Source organism: Diadema setosum, chromosome 6 (assembly GCF_964275005.1).
Source record: "Diadema setosum chromosome 6, eeDiaSeto1, whole genome shotgun sequence".
NCBI classification, from domain to species: Eukaryota; Metazoa; Echinodermata; class Echinoidea; order Diadematoida; family Diadematidae; genus Diadema; species Diadema setosum.
This window is the reverse complement of record NC_092690.1, coordinates 20,386,763-20,399,145: the sequence shown is the minus strand read 5'-3', so window position 1 is coordinate 20,399,145 and position 12,383 is coordinate 20,386,763.

The window sequence follows — 12,383 nt, the reverse complement described above, 5'->3', positions numbered from 1 at the left end:
TCTTATATATATATATATATATATATATATATATATATATATATATATATATATATATATATATATATATATATATACATTGTATATATATATATATACCTTGCATCGATTTTTTCTTTTCATTTTTTCTTCTTTTTCTTCTTTTTTCTTTTCAGGGGGGATAGAGTTTGCGGTTGCTATAGATATAAAACGTGTATTTCATTTTTTTTTTTCATTTTTTCTTTTTTTTTTTTTTGGTCCTAACCGATAGGAAAGTCGTGAGGTGATTACGGCATCGGCTATACCAGATTGTTTGTATTCTATAAAGGGATGGAGACATGTCAAACTTCATAGTTTCATAATTTTTTGTTTTAATTTTCATGTCAGTTTTTGATGAAACTTCTGTGTCATTTGGTTCGTTTGATGTCAGTCTCTGTAATAGAGTCAACGTGAAATTAGGTTTGGAGTATAGCCTTACAAAATAGGCCTTCACTAATCCTCGTAGGAGCAGGAAACACCTGAAAGTCCTCTCGATACCGAAAGAGGGGGGGCATCATTGAATCCTTTTCAATATACATTCTGCATGCTTTCATGTCCATGCAGTCATCATTATCATACTGCCACCATTACCATCGTCGCATGTCATGATTATAAGTTGTACTTATAATGTTATCTGTATATCATTATTATAAACGAAGCCACCATATTCTTATTCTACATTCATAACCTGACTGAATATATACACAATCCAAAGATGAACGAAACTCTTGTGTTGGTCTCGAAATACCGCGATGCCGATTCAAGACACAAATGGAGTTTTTTTTTATTTTTCGTTGAAAAGCAAACAAATAATACTCGAATCATCTTTGAAGTTTGCCGCATGTTTAGATAGTCCATAACGTGTGCATGACTGTAATGATGTGTACTCGTGTTTATAGGCACGTGAACATACGCGTAAAGAAAGAAAGAAAGAGTGTGTTCGAGAGATATTATGTGGGGGGAGGGGAGGAGATAAATAATTACGGCGACGCACCATCTGTTTCCCACATGTTCACAATTCAGCGACACCGCCAGTAAGAATTCAATCGCAATATTGTAATGATTTTGATGAATGCTCGCTTGCTCTACGATTCACTGAACGGTAGAGAGGGAATCACTATGCAGTATAATCGACCTTGGCGTTGGGTTGGTAAGCGGCACCGGCGTTCCTGGGACGTTAATTGCGTCCGCTTTCCCACGGGACGGGGCAGGCAGAACACCACAAGCGACGGTACCAGGATGTGGTCCGGGAACCCAAGCGAAAAATGACGGTGCCAGGGAAGGATATAGAGGAAGGGGGGCGGGGGGGGGGGAGAATGAGAGGAGATGGGTGGACAGGGTGGAAGATTTTCGTTATTCGCTTGCATTGGTGTCGACTGAGATTAGTTTCATCAACAGCCATCCCAGGCGTAATTATGAAGGTTATAGCAAATTTAATGGCTTCCCAACATCGTTTTCAAGTAGCAGGGATATCAGTAGCAATGATATGAATATATTATGCAAATTAGATGATGTAATCATGATATCACCTCTCCGGTCTCCCGACTGTGCTGCACTCTATGATTCAACATATTTCTTCTATGTTTTGTTTTTTTTTTAAGTAGAAGAAATACAAAAAGAAAAACATGTATAGGCCTATTCCGTTTTACCCTGTCAGTACAAATCTCTTGTATTGATTTGAATTCATGATTATACAGTGACCAGCTCGTCTGTCTTGCAGCATGTTTCGGAAGCCCTGCTGTATTGTGGCTTCTAAACGCTGTGTATTCTTCTCTCTTGTCTTGTTCATGTCCCCGATAAATTTCCTATATACCATCCAAAGAATTCCAGGGCAGTTACGAATTAGGCTGATGAGGAAGAGTAAAATCTACGACAGTGAAAATTTGATCAAAATCGGAGAAAACGAGGAAAGTTATGACATTGTGAAGTTTCGCTAATTTCTGCCAAATAATTCTCGTACAATGGAAATGATTATAACGAGTAAGCTGATTATGTCATTACCTTAAATATTTCTATTGGTCGTGTACATAAAATTGACAAAATTCAAATTTTATTCTAACAAAGTGTGTGGAAAATAATGTAATTCCAGGCTGACTATCTTCACATAATTATTATGATGTACAATACATCAGGATTTGAAACAGGGACATAATTGGATTGCTCTTGATTAAAAAAAAGAAAAGAAAGAAAATGAAATTAAAATGACTCTATGTATCCTGAACGACAAATTGTGAAGGGATGACATCATCAATTAACTACTAGTATTTGCATATTCATGTTGACTGTTAAAGAATAGTTTGGTGAAAAATTAAAAAAAAATACAATTTCATAACTTCCTTGAAGCATACAATCTATGAGGAATTAAAAGTTTATTTGATCAAAATCGTTTTTGAAATGGCAGAGATATCCAAAAGCAAAGTAAACCACAGCGGTCCTAATTAGGACCTTTTTTTGTCTAGATATTTTTCTGACGTTTCAAAACTGATTTTCATCACATCGGGCCTAAACTTTGAATTCCTCCTAGAATTATTGTATTTTCTGCTGTAATATTTCATAAGTGGTTTCTGAATATCTCACAAAAAGTTCAAAGGTGAATCTTCACCTCATCTCCGACCTCATCCAATACTATTTACCATCCCTTTCAGATGGAGGGAAAGGGGTAAGAAGAAAGGGGGGGGGGAGAGAAGGGCCCGGGGGGAGAGAGAGTCAGAAGTGAGAATGAAAGCCATAATTTCTACTGTTTTGATAGTGATTTTGTATGGTTTAACCACGGAGCTATTATCTTCATGATTTTTTAACGTGTCAAACATGTCGCCCGCTGCTGGGAACATCAAAGCAGCTTACTGCTTTCGGGTGACTATATAACATAGAAATGACTGTTTTATTGGATGCTCAGTTAACCACACACAGAGGGGGTAATGTCGTATGGACCTATACTTTCACCTCTAGACCGTTGAGGGTTTGAGAGGCTGTATATTTTTGAAATATTTTGTTTTCTGTCTTCAGGAGAACTGCGTGAGTGCCGAGCAACCTTCGCAGTATGACTGCGCCTTATAGAAATTGTGGAAAATATGCGATAATTTCTCGACATAACACCGTAATAAAGCATCCGACAGTGTCGTCCATTGTCCAAAATTACCTTGATATTATTTCCCCCTTTGAACAGAAGTGTGTGGCGAAATTGTCATAGTGGGTCGGTCAAAGAATTGGTTGTAACAGCTATTTTTGTTATTGTTGTTGTTGTTCTTCTTCTTCTTCTTCTTAAGCTATCATGCCCCAAATTTCTAGTGACAGCTGTCTTCCTTTGTAATGTTACAACGGTTACGCCTCTACTGGCCCACAATATTTGCATATCATTCAGACCGAGACAGCTGCTGCACATTCATAAACTTGGTCATTTTTTTTTCTTTTTCTATGAATGTATAACTCAATGGCCCGAATTCACGAAGGTGGTATACCGTTTATTGACACCATGATTTAAACCATGGACAATTTGTATGGAGCCCCAAGTGTCGCATGGCCTATTTCGTTACAAGATCAGTTATTTCGTCGACGGAATGATCATTTATTCCTCAAATATTTGTTCAATAATTGAATCGATTTTGTTAATTTTAGCTAACATTTACATGCACCATTAGTTTGATGCACCTCTTTTTTTTTTAAGGTATCACACCATCACCTGGGGCCCATTTCATAAAAGATGTCATAGGATGGCAACTCTTGCTGGAATGGCAACTTCCAATAGCAACAGCCAATCAGGAAGCTGGATTCTTGTTGTTACTATGACAATTGCCATTCCAGCAAGAGTTGCTATCATATCAACTTTCTATGAAATGGGGCCCAGAAGAAGATAACTTTATATTCTGCTACCATTGGTAAGTATAACATTTTAACACGTTTCATAACCTTCAACAAAGTGAAAATAATTGTAATCAAGATTCATTTTCTTTGACAGCGGAAGGAAATTCTGTCGTCGTCGTCGTCGTCGTTATTGTTGTTGTTGTTGTTGTTGTTGTTGTTGTTGTTGTTGTTGTTGTTGTTGTTGTTGTTGTTGTTGTTGTTGTTGTTGTTGTTGTACAGTGTGTTGTACAGGGCCTTTGTTTGTTTGTTTTTATTTAAGACGAAGAATTTGTCCATGACATTATCAAATCTAAAGAGACCGCATTATATTTTTCATTCCAAATTTTTTTATGATTATACCTCCTTTGCCAAGGACAATTTTATCGACCTTCGTGCAGAACGAAAAGCCGACTCGTGTTACCTTGGAAACGTGGTCGGTTTGAAAAAGCACCAGTGGATGTCTTTGTTTTCCCCAGCGGTGTTGACATGCCCAGCGCGCCGAGAGTGTGGTCGCAGGAATCGCAGCGGGCGCTCTTTAGGGGGCTTCAACCCCCAAATTGTTTCGGTGATGTCGCCGAAAAAGAAAAAGAAGACGAAGGTGATGAGTACCCGTTAGTTCACAGCCAGGGGCAGGCCGAAAAATCACGGTCGAGTGTCAGTGGTGGAGGTTGTTTCTTGCAAGTGATGCATGTTTTTTTTTTTTTTCTTCTTCTTCTTCTTCTTCTTCTTCTTCTTCTTCTTCTTCTTCTTCTCTTTGGCTTTTGGAAGGTGCTTTTGTCTTTTTTTTTGTGGGCGTTCAGTGATTGCTCGGTGAGGGGCCATTAAAGCAGTTATGAGCAATGAATTTCTTTCGTTTTGTGCTGCATGCTTTCCCGTCACTATAAATACACGGATTATGTTTTCAGTGATTCCGTTGTTTTGTTATTTTTTCTGCTCAGTAGGCCTACACAGACAGCAAATACGTCTACTAGTCAGATACCAAGATTGAATCGACCTTTTAATAAGCAGCCTAAATGTTTTGCAGGCAACGTGTGATGGATATTGCAACAACTTTCACTCTCGCCTTGATCAATCGTATAAAATTTCGCGCAGATTTTCGTTTTGATTTTCCTGACTCAACTTTATGTACATGTATGTATCTGTTGATATGCACAATACATAATACATTGTATCATCGTGCAATAATAATTGGTTGTTTATCAAACCATTCAATTAGATGATTTTTTAGTACACTATCAATATACCATATTTGATATGAAAAAAAAAAAACATGTTTCATATCATGGCAGTTGTTGTTATCATCATCAAATTTTATATTTACTCATTATTCACTTGTAAGAGTATTAATTTTATTCTTTGATAATGACAATTCTTATTATATAATATCACTATTATTACTGTCATCACATTTATATTTTTTATTCATACAGACTAAAATCTGTTTCTTAATGATAATGATTATTACTTAGTATCTTTATTATCAGAATCATCATCACTATTATGTATTTGTTTATTCATAATAGTAATCTATTTATTTATCTGTATATCATTCTGTTTTCTGGCTACTCTGTTCCTCTGGTGTTGTAGGAATATACAGAATATACATCACTGAAATTTGTTTTTAAACACATGCAAGCAGCAAAACAAACAGCAGCACCATCATGAACAACAAAAACAACAACAACAACAACAAAAGAAATCATGGATTCTTAGATACATGCCAGCACTGTGGTATAATGATATTATCATCACAAGGCCAAAAACGCTATTACAAATTGGAAAACATCTCCGAGCTCGCTGTCAGCATATTTACAACGCGAAGTTCATTATGTAGGTCTTGAAAGAATATGACAAATTTACGAACATTAGACGCAAATTCACGGAATTTACCGTTTACACTACGTTTGATTGCACAAGCCAGCGATACTTCTTATTGAAAATGATTCAATTGCTTATCGAAAATCAGACTGCGTTGTTGGGCAAAGTACTGCAAAGATCTCTCTCTCTCCCCCTCCCCTCCTCTTCCTCTCTTTACCTATATACATATCTATCTCTATCCCACACATGATGATCACTCACATCACACTATAGCCTGATGTAGGTCGATCAGTCTCTTTCGCACTGCCAATCAACCGAATACATCAATCAATGTCGTACAGATGCAGCAATCAATCAAGCCCTCACTCGTATCCACTTTTCTGCGCTCGAGAGTTTGATCAATCTCCTTTCGCGCTATCTGCTTGCACTTTGGCGTTAAACACCATGACGCTATTAAATAGGCATGCTTCATATTATTAATACGTGTACTTAACGGATTGTCAATTTTGGGCCGTGCCACCCCCCCCCCCATCTTTCTCTCCCTCTCTTTTGATCCCCACTTTCCTTTTCTTTCTGTCTCGAGTTTTGCGAGATCATATCCTTGCCTTTCGCCTAAATTATTATTTTTTGTTTTCGCTCTGGGAGTGGAAATGTTTATGCCTACAAAAATCCATCCCAATTTGTTGCTTCTTGTTCACAAGATGATGTTGCGTTCCTTTATCCAAGTCAAAGTGTTTGTTTATTACACTCCGTCATTCCATTCCATCAACTGGAGATACAACTTTCTTGCCCCAGTATGCTTGGGATCTATTATACTAGTAGGAGCGGATTTGATTCCAGTGATAGGCGTATAATAACAAAGCGCTTTGATCAAGAAGTGGTATAAAATACTACGACATGCATTTGCTGTTGTTGTTATTTTTCCCATTTTGATTATAATGAACAGATAGCTAAATTATGTAGCCTGTATTATACAATAATATAATTGGTATAATCATTGTTATTGTTATTGCTATTGCTGTTATAAACATTGTTATCATCTTCACCCCCACCCCACCACCACGCTCATCATCTTCATCATCATCATCATCATCATTATCATCATCATCATCATCATCATCATCATCATTATGACTTGTCAAAAGGAGCGTTCCTGTCCCCATGTAGCTGGTTTGGTAATCATCATGGCAGGTATGTTTTTGAAAGTCACCCTGTGCAGTGGCGTATCTAGGGGGGGGGGGGGGGGCAAGGGGGGCACGTGCCCCGGGCGCCACTCCTTGGGGGCGCAAAAAAACGAAAAAAAAAAAAAAAAACGAAGAAGAAGAAGAAAAAAAAGGGGAAAAAAACATTCCATGTTCTGTGAGCTGAAATACAAAAATTTTCGGCTCGCTCGCTGCGCTCGCTCGCCAAACTTTATATAAAAAAGAAGGTAAGAACAAAACGTGATGATGACAAAATGACAGTGTCTATTGTGTTCACACATGTCATTTTATATTTAGCAGGCAAAATGTTTCACGGAGCAGCGGCTGCAATTTCGTTCTGAAGCGATCGCCAATTGGATCAAAAGAAGGCGCCAACGGTTTCGAACATACGGGGGGGGGGGGGGGGGGGCGCAAAAAAACCCCGAATCAAACAAGATAACAACAAAACGTAATGATGACGCGGAAATATACAAATTTCGGCTCACTCGCTAGTACTAATTTAGAGCATTTTTTTCAAGTCCTCATTTTTTTTTCAAGTACGTCAACTCCACTGGCTGCCAGTCAAAGCAAGAATATCCTTCAAGCTTCTCCTACTGGTCTACAAAGTAGTCAACAAAAGAGCTCCAGAGTACATTGGGGAGTGTCTGGTACGACACTCTCACTCTAGGCGCACTCGTCTTTCATCATCCGTTACCTTTACTCAGCCACACACGAAAAAACCAGCCGGAGATGCAGCTTTCTCTTCTTCTGCTCCTAGGCTGTGGAATAAGCTCCCTCCTCTTCTCAAATCTTCACCCACACTTGATCATTTCAAGCAAAACTTGAAGACTTGTTTATTTTGATGTCCCTGTATGTGCACTGGACTTATACTGTCACTGCCTGGTATTTTGTATATATTTTATCTCCTATATGGCGACCAGGGATGACATGTCATAGCGCTTTGCATCCAGTTGAAAAGGCGCTCTATAAATGTCTACTATTATTATTATTAAATCGTTATCTATAAGGCCGTCACTATATCTTGATTAGAATTGTAAGATTTAATAAGCAGAAAATGACAAGAGTTTCATGATTTGTAAGCTGAAATACAAAAATTTTCGGCTCGCTCGCTGCGCTCGCTCTCCAAAATTTGTATTATAAAAGAGAAGAAGATAAGAACAAAACGTGACGATGACGCGGACAAAATGATAATGTCTATTGTGTTCACTCATGTAATTTTATATTTAGCAGGAAAAATGTTACACGGAGCAGCGACTGCAATTTCATTCGTTCTGAAGCGATCGCCGATTGGATCAAAAGAGGACGGTTTCGAACATACGGGGGAGGGGGGCGCAAAAAAAAAAATCAAAAAAGATAAGAAAAAAACGTAATTGTGACGCAGAAATATACAAATTTCGGCTCACTCGCCCGTACTAATTTAGAGTATTTTTTCAAGTCCTCAGTTTGTTGGTATAAATCGTTATCTATAAGGTCGTCACTATAATTGTGAGATTTAATAAGCAAAAAATGACAAGAATTCCATGTTTTGTAAGCTGAAATACAAAAATTTTCGGCTCGCTCGCTGCGCTCGCTCGCTAGAATTTATATATAAAAAAAAGATAAGAACAATACGTGATGATGACGAGGACATATACAAATCTCAGCTCACTCGCGCGCACTAATAATTTTTAAAGTATTTTTTAAAGTCCTCAGTTTTTTTGGTATAAACCATTATCTATAAGGCCGTCACTATATCTTGATTAGAATTGTAAGATTTGGTAAGCAAAAAATGACAAGAATTCCATGTTTTGTAAGCTGAAATACAAAATTTTTCGGCTCGCTCGCTGCGCTCGCTCGCCCAAATCTATCAAAATTCATTACATTTAAATCACCCTCAAAAGATCCCTTTTAAGTGCTTGAAAAAGCATCATGTGGACTTTGTTTAAAGTCCCTACCGGGATGGTGGTGGGGTTGAACACCTTTTCAGAAATTAGGGGCGCAATTTTCGTGCTTGCCCCGGGCGCCGTTTTCCCTAGATACGCCACTGACCCTGTGAAAGCAACTTTCAGGTCAAGGATATCTTGACGAAGACTATAAAATTGCTGTAACCCATCAGTATACGTGCAAAAGAGTATTTCCATGTAACAGCGTATTCAAGACCAATTATAACTTCTCTGATTGAACAAGAGCTGTATTTCAGTGTTCTTTGGTCGTGATTTTCCCCCACAAACCGACAAGAATACAATTTAGATCACATTGCTCTTGATGCGAGTCATCGGCACTTTACTAAGGATTTCTTCTTCTTTTTTTTTTTTCTGGAATCAGATGCTACTTTGAACTAGCTCTCGAATCAATCACTTATGATTGTAATAGGAGATGAATCATGGGGCCCTAAGAACATCCCGTATGAGAAAGAAGATCTCGTCGTTAGTGTGTTATAATGAACAGCTACAACAACAGTAGCAACAATAAAACTACACCATATACAAAATTGTATTACCGGGGCTCGGACGGAGAAATTTCCAGGCACGCGCAACACACACTGCCCGAGCATCACTTGACGCGTAACCTTAACAAAAGTTCACAAAAAAGACGCCCCTGGATCAACGAAGAGAAAGGATCCCCCCCCCCCCCTTCCCCGCGCCTCGATCCCTCGCTACACAGTACACTGCTGCTTGCCGTTGTTTGATAATTATTTTACAGAGTTCATGTACTACTAAAATGGGACTAACCGATCTGCATTTTCTCATAACTGTCTTCGCGTCACGGGAATTTGAACAAGATGTGGGGAGAAGACTTGTGAAGAGTTATCAAGGTCGAGGGACACAACTCGTCATTTTGTTGTTTGCTTGTTTATTTATTTCCTGAAAGCGCGACAAAATATAGCAGGAATGACATCGTAAATATCCACAATGAAAACTTGCTCGTGGATTATCGAAGGTTAGGCAAGGTTTGCGGAATTGTGAAGACTCAACAACGCTCGGTATCATGAAGACCTTAATGTGCCCCTGGCCATATCTCTGTACATCGTATCTCTTTCCCCCTAAATGTTCGGCCCATGTGTTTCGTATTCCGCGTGTCGATGCGTGGAAAGATACACATCAATCAATATTAATGTTTCGGAGCCACAGAGCGCTACAATATAATGCATTCAAATTATATGGATCTTTCTCCGAAGGGGGAGGGGGAGCGGGGATGGGACATTTTAGTATGCTATCCATAGCATACAGTAGGCCTATACCTAAAGAATGAATACTGTAGTTGGAATCTGTTTGCATATTCTTCAATTTAGTTTATTGCAGATTTTATTTCTGTTGAATTTTATTTCTGCATTCCATTTTCAATGCCGTATAGCATAATTTAACAAATCTCATGTTATACATAATTTATCTTTAAATCATAGGTAATGTTTGTGGCAACCAGACAGCTTCCATGAAGGTTCACCGGACATAGGCTTAGCAACAACTGATAGTGTAAACTATAGAGATTCCAACTATTAGAAAGGTATTTTAGGGGCACATGAAATTGAACAAACATGATATCAATACATGGAGTTATATTCATGCGATGACGCTATCATGGATGACAGCTCCAAATCACAAGTTAACTTTGAGGACAGCGTCGTTTACGAACCCAACGTTACTGTGAACCCAGCTATAGTGGAGGCCTAAATCGATATGTTATAACTTGCGATTATGACTCATGCTACAACAATGTACATTGTTGACATGACGTATAGTTATTTTGTATAAGGGCGTGTCCCAATACAAGCTGTGCTCTAGGATGCCACGCCTCCTACAATGAACCTGCACCTGCTGTTAGAATGTCTAAATACCTTATTCATTGTCATGATTGTTTACAATATAATTATGATGATGAATGCCACTTGGATAAAACATATAAGAATGAAATAGACAACAGTCAATGTAAAAATCAAGTGAAACTACTCACCAGTATCTTGACCGACTGATGAAACGCGTGACACCTTTCATCTTGTTCTTGAATTGTTTTCTTTTCAGTTAAAAATTTGAAACTGGATGGAGAAGGGGAATGATGAAGAGAAAGATAAAGGAAAGGACCTCCACGATGATGGTAACGATTGAAAATATCTTTTAACGAAGAAACAGTGGCAGTGGTTCGAGTCAACCGGTGTAACTACTTGGCCTGAGGAAGTCCACAGGAGTGGACAAAAGCTGGCCAACAAAATTACTTAAAGTGATCGTATAGTTCTGGTTGAGACCTAATTTCAGGTTTCTAACATTTTTTGGTGAGATAATGAGAAATCTCTCATGAAATATGAAAGAGCATGTAATTCTATGAGGAATTCAACGTTTATTTGATGAAAATTGATTTTGAAATGGCTGAGATAACCAAAAAAGAGTGATTCTAAGAAAGTGTGGGACCCACACTTTATTACGATTGCTTTGTTTTTTACTTTGTTTTTGGATGCTTTAGTAATTCCAAACCCGATTTTCATCAAATAAACTTTGAATTCCTCTTAAAATGGTATGTTCTGTACTACATTATAGGTGTTTTCTTGGTATCTTGCAAAAAGTTTAAAGCCCAATTCTCATCTCCACCAATACTGTACTATCCCTTTAAGTTTGGTAGAAGCCTTATTTAGCGTGTTTATATCCAAAATCCCAGCCTTTTCGTCAGAAAAAAAAGTTATAGAATGATCATTAATTCGTAATACGATAACTTCGACAGAGGTCAAACCACACATTATTATAACCGAGGCAGTACTATGTCGTGCATATTAGTCACTGATGCATATTTGTTATGTATCTCAAGAAATTGTCGTAGCTGGCGTACTACCACTTATCAACTTGGGGAAAAAAATTGCAGTTCACCTCCAGAGAGTTACTATAGTAGCTTTGTTATGCCAGCTGCAGACTTCAACAAGAATATCAAAACAGTCACGCAACTCTTAAGAAGGATGTTTAATACAGGCAAACAGGAGAGGAGAAAACTGCAAAATAAGACGTTTTATTTTAAGTTGTCTCATTGCGAGGACATAATATATTCATTTTTGTTCAAATGTCGTCAAAGTTTCGTGAGGATTTTGAAATATGAAACTTTATGTTCTCGTGAAACATGTAGCTATTTTTCTTTTCATCGTTTGACCTAAAAGGATTAAATAATTTGCCTTCGACATGCTTAGATTTACTCCCCATTTGAATTTTAAAGTCATTCAAAAAGATGTTTATTTTTGTTTCATTTTCCATCCGAAAAGATGGCTGGCTTGCCCGTTTTCAGCCACACTACATTATGGCTTTCAAAGGGGTCCATGGATGCGAGGCGAAACCACTTCACCGGATTATATAACATTGCTCTTTGCGATAAATGAATAAATGAATAAAGCGGGATCTTTCACACTCATGAGTTGTGATTCTCTTACCATCTAGTGACAAATATATGCACAATCGAGCTGTGGGTTTTAAGTCACGTGATACATTTCCGTCCAATCAATTTGTGCAGCGGGCGGTTCGAAAGACGATTTTTGTGCTGTGTGCATACGATACT